Below are 5,423 nucleotides of genomic sequence, written 5' to 3' on the forward strand. Positions count from 1 at the left end.
TTCAATACCTAACACAAAAGCAGCTTCTCCCCAAATACTTAATCTCAAAATTGTTTGAAAGCAGCTCCTTAGTGTCCTTCAATAAATTGTGATCATTTGTAACCAAAAGTACATCATCGATATACAACACTAAAAAAATAAATCTGCTCCCACACTTATTTAGATAAATCCATTGATCGGCTATGTTCTCTTCAAAACCATAGGATGAGACAGTTTGATGGAATTTTAAATACCACCCCCTGCTTGCTTTATTTAGTCCAAAAATTGCCTTGTTAAGTTTGCAAACCATATGCTCTTTTCCCTCCTTTGCAAACCCCTCAGGTTGCCTCACAAAACTTGATTCTTTAAGTTCACCATTCATGAAGGAAATTTTTACATCCATTTGATGTAAAAGTAAGTCATAATGCACCACCAAAGCCATAATTATGTGGAAAGAATCTTTTGTGGAAACTGGGGAAAATGTCTCAGCGTAGTCAATTCCCACCCTTTGGGTAAATCCTTTTGCGCCTTAAATCTTTCGATTTTTCCATCCTTATCCTTCTTTGTTTTAAATACCCATTTCGAGCCTACCAATTTCTGGCTCTTGTGAGGTTCAACTAATTCCCACACTTGATTCTTCTTCATGCTTTCGAGTTCACACTACTACAAAAAACGAAATAGACGACGGGGATCCACCGTCGTTGTAATGCTTTGAAAACCATCGTTAAATCGACCACCATCTTTTTGGGTGTCAAACTACGACGGCTTTTCACCGTCGTTGTTTATCTGTAGAGACAATGGTTTTTAAAGAAAATCATCGTTGTTTAGAGGTAAAGATCGTTAATTATAGGAGGAAAGACGACGGTTTTTAATAAAACCATCGTGGATTGTAGGTTAAGATGACGGTTTTTTTATGAAAACCGTCGTGGATTGTAGGTTAAGACGACAATTGTTTTATAAAAACTGTCGTTAATTATCTATAAAGCCAATTGTTGGTTTATAAAAACCGTCGTTAATTATCTGTAAATACCATGATTTATTATGAAAACCGTCGTCTAATAAGTTCCCAAACTGCTACATTTTAGTTCTTTTTTATTTCATATGATGCTATACAACGATTTTAACTAGAAAACCAACCATAATGCTTTATTAATGAATATATACACTCAAAAATAGTTTCTTTCATAAAACTTGAAGATTCAATAGTTATTACATATGGTAATTAAGTAGTACAATCTTTTCCTAACAAGACCTACGTACTCCTAATTCAAGCCTTCCTCGTCCAAACATACAAATGATGCACAACTGAAGTCTCCTTCATCATCCCTGTAAATAAATCAAAATAACAAAGAGAGAAAAAAAGCTAAGATTATAAACATATAAAATTAGGTGGAAGAGAAATTTTACCATTGGACCATATTTCCACATAAAACTTGTAAAATGAGCATAAAAAAGACCATCGAGAACCTGCAAAAGGAAAAATATATAAATAAAATGATGGTGAAAAGAGAAGGTAACAAATTTTCAACAACAAAAAAACATACGACTCACATAGAAAACCTGCAAAAGAAAAAGTTATAAATCTGCAAGCTTCATCCTCATCTTCTGATAACCAAATCAGAAAATCTAAAAAGAAAGCAGAAATAAAAAAAAATATGTAAACAAACTAGACAAATCAAGAGAGACAAAAAATCTGAAATCAGGGAGACAAAGAACATACCAGAAACGCAAAGAGACTAATTCAGAATTCACTAGCAAGATATAGAAGGGTATTGAGAGATTAGGTGACTTTCAAATCAAACCTTTCAACCACCTTTGATTCTCAAATACAGAACCTCCCTCTCCATCTTATGGATTTGCGAAGACCTCAATCTCTCAACTCCTTCATTGATATTGATTTTTTGATGATTTTGTAAAGAGTTTCATGAGGGTGTTTTAGAGAGCTCAGGAGGGTTTCAAGGAGGGAGAGATAAGGTTTTCAGAGACCGGGGAAAATCTGAAAATTTGTCGAGTGCGAATTCACTTAAGCAGCCTTTTTTTAGCGTGTTTTAAAAGACAACGCTTGTTAATGAGAGATAAGGTTTTCAAAGACAAGGGAAAATTTGAAAATTTGTCGAGCGCGAATTCACTTAAGTGGCCTTTTTTTAGCTTGTTTTAAAAGACGACAATTTTTATAAAAAAAAACCGTTGTCTTTACATATAATAGACGACAGTTCTTTAAAAAAAAACCGTCGTCTTTCCATATAATAGACGACGGTTCTTTCAAAAAACCGTCGTCTTTACAAAAAAAAAAGGCCACTTGAGTTTTAAAAGAAGACGCTTGTCACTAACAAGCGTCGTCTTTTAAAAATAATCTAATGCTAGTAGTGTATAAGATGATATATCATGACGATTTTAAAAACACCATCCTCTTTTAAAACATAACGACGGTTTTAAGATGCACCGTCGTCTACTTTGTGTCGTGGTTTAACTATTTTGTAGTAGTGTCATTCAACATTGCTTCTCTCCATTTTTCTGCATTTTGATTCTCCATAGCTTCTTTAAAATTTGTTGGATCAGCCTCATCTCCAATGTCAAAATCTGCTTATTGTAAGTACACATAATTTGAATTTGTTGTAGATTTTCTTAGTCTGTCAAATCTCCTCGGTTGCACTAGTTCTTGTTGATTATCTAACTCAGGATTTTCGATAGCTTGTTCTTGTTGTTGATCAACTAGTTCTTCAAAATGAGGAGGTTCCAATACAGTTTCACTTAAAGGAATCAAGGGTGTAACATCTTGTTCATCATTCTCGATCATAGCTACATCCCCTTCTTCTTTGAAAAGAAAATATTCATTCCCAGTGGCATTCTCCTCATGCTTTATAAACTTTTCACAGCCAGTCTCAACAATTCATGTACTATAATTTGGACAATAAAATCTAAAACTCTTTGACCTTGCAGGATAACCAATAAAATAGTAGTTAATCATTTTAGGATCAAGCTTCTTCTCTTGAGGGTTATAGATTCTAGCTTCAACCTTACAACCCCATACATGAAGATGTTGCAAGCTAAGCTTTCTGATAGTCCAAATTTTGAAAGGTGTCTTAGGCATGGACTTGCTATGCACCCTATTAAGTATGTAGTTCGCTATTCTGATCGCCTCTCCCCATAGATGCATAGGCAAATCAATTTGGAAATCATCCTACGAACTAGGGGTGGGCATTATTACCGAAAATCCGACCGAACCGGCCGAACCGGACCGCTTAAGGTGGTTTGATTCGGTTTTTATATTAAAAAATCAAAGAACCGAAAGAAAAACCGGCCGAACCGGCTTTGAATCGGGTTGGACCGGTTTTTTTAATTGCAAACCGCTGAAAACCAGACCGGATCGAGTATTTTAATTATATTATTAATTTAAAAAAATAATACACATGTCAGTGGATGATTAGTGGATTGTATGGCTTATCCTACTCCTTCCTACACCAGATTGAGATTCTGCGAAACCCTAATTTGGCTTATATTAGTGGATTGTATGGCTTATCCTACTCCTTCCTACACCAGATTGAGATTCTGCGAAACCCTAATTTGGCTTATATTAGTGGATTGTATGGCTTATATTATTAATTTGGATTCTATATGTATGTGATTTATTATTGAATCCAAGATTCTACTTGGATTTCTGATTTTGTTTGATCGAATTTGGGTTCTAATTGTATGGATCCACTTAAAATCAGCCTCACTATCGCCCTAGGTTGCCAATGAAATTTTTACTTGGAATTGGGATGTGAAGAGAAAATAAGGTGTTACGACGTGTTTGGATACTGAGAAAAGTCTGAGCTCAGAGAATTGAAGAGAAAATTGAATCTGGAAGTTTCTAATTTTATTGACTTGAATGAAAATAATTACAAGAATATACTTTTTATATGTAGACTTGGTATTTCTGAGCACAGTAGTAGTGTTCTGGTGTATTATTATTGATGTGAAGATGAGTTTTGTTAAAATCAAAAGAGCCAATAGGCCTGAAATTTTCAAAATGGAAATAGCCCATGTTGCTACCACCATTATCTTAAGTTCAAGAAATTTATTTGTTATTCTTTTGCATATTCGATGTTATGGTTGAGCCAATAGACCTTGTGTATGTTTGAAAGGTATTTTCCTCCATGTTTCTTTAATGTTATGGTTCACTTGACAATTCACCTTAGTCAAGAAGCCCTAATAGGTGGTCCAGTCCAATTCCATTGGATGTACCCATTCGAAAGGTATTCTTTCATTAAGTTTCAGTATGTTCATATACATATGCAGTTTGATTTAAGCTTCATTAAAACCTCCACAAATACATTTCAATTAATGCTCATTAGTGCTATGTCGTGAACTAGATATATGAAGATATTGAAAGGATATGTGAAAAATCATGCTAGACTTGAAGGATGTATGACAGAGCGTTATGCAGCCGAAGAGTGCTCATGTCATTGTAGTGGGTACATGAAAGAAGCTGCTGAAATGGGTGTTCGACAGACCCGAAATGAGAATTTTGAATTTGGAATAGCAACTGAAGGACAACCTATTTCAGCAAGCAAGCTTAAGATCATGACTCTTGAAATGTTGGATATTGCTCATCATTATGTTCTGTTAAATACTGTAGAAGTTGAACCGTACCTAGCGTAAGAACTTAGCTTAAAACTAATTTATACATATATATCTATTACAATTGGCCATATGACTACTTGCTATTCTTTTCTAACTTCATTCTCCTCTTTTCTGTACTAGAATGTATCGAGAGGAGCTTAAGCTTTTAGATAGACGTCTTTTGAATAATGAAGGCCTACTAGAAAAATGTCATATATTGACTTTTAGTGAATGGTTAGAAAATAAAGTCAAGCAGCACTAGTGGTATGTCAACAATAGTAAAGTGGCTTGCATGTAGGCCTATGAGAGATGTAATGTCTTATTCTGGTTATGTTATCAATGGACGTCGCTTTCACACAAGAGATGTTAACATAAGCACACAAGATAGTGGTGTATCTATGGAGGTAAACACTATTTGCACTATTTGTCAATCTAGTGCAAAAGACACATCTCAGGCCATTGGGAAAATTACTTATTATGGGGTTATAAGAGACATTGTTTTGCTAGATCATCGCATGTTCAAAGTACATATATTTGACTGCGATTGGGCAAACATAACGAATGGTGTCAAAGTTGGAGATGGATTTACACTAGTTAATCTCCATCAAGGCCTGCATCAATTTAGAAAAGATCCATTTATTTTAGCATCTCAAGCTAAGCAAGTGTTTTACTCTAGAACTGATAGCAATTCAAATTGGTATGTGGTACTAAAAGCACCAACAAGGGGCTTTCATGATGAGAATGCTTATACGTTGTCCATACCGTTAGATATAACAAAACTTGGCCTGAATTTTGATTACGAGAGTTATCCTTTTGGTCATTTTGAGGATACAACTTAG

The 5,423-nt window shown here is 34.7% G+C and overlaps 1 pseudogene; it reads left to right on the plus strand.

Moving 5' to 3' along the window:
• Nucleotides 1-4,134: 4,134 nt before the first annotated feature.
• Nucleotides 4,135-5,423, plus strand: LOC148294344 (uncharacterized; annotated as a pseudogene).

Source organism: Prunus avium, chromosome 5 (assembly GCF_965620075.1).
Source record: "Prunus avium chromosome 5, drPruAviu1.hap1.1, whole genome shotgun sequence".
Lineage (NCBI taxonomy): Eukaryota > Viridiplantae > Streptophyta > Magnoliopsida > Rosales > Rosaceae > Prunus > Prunus avium.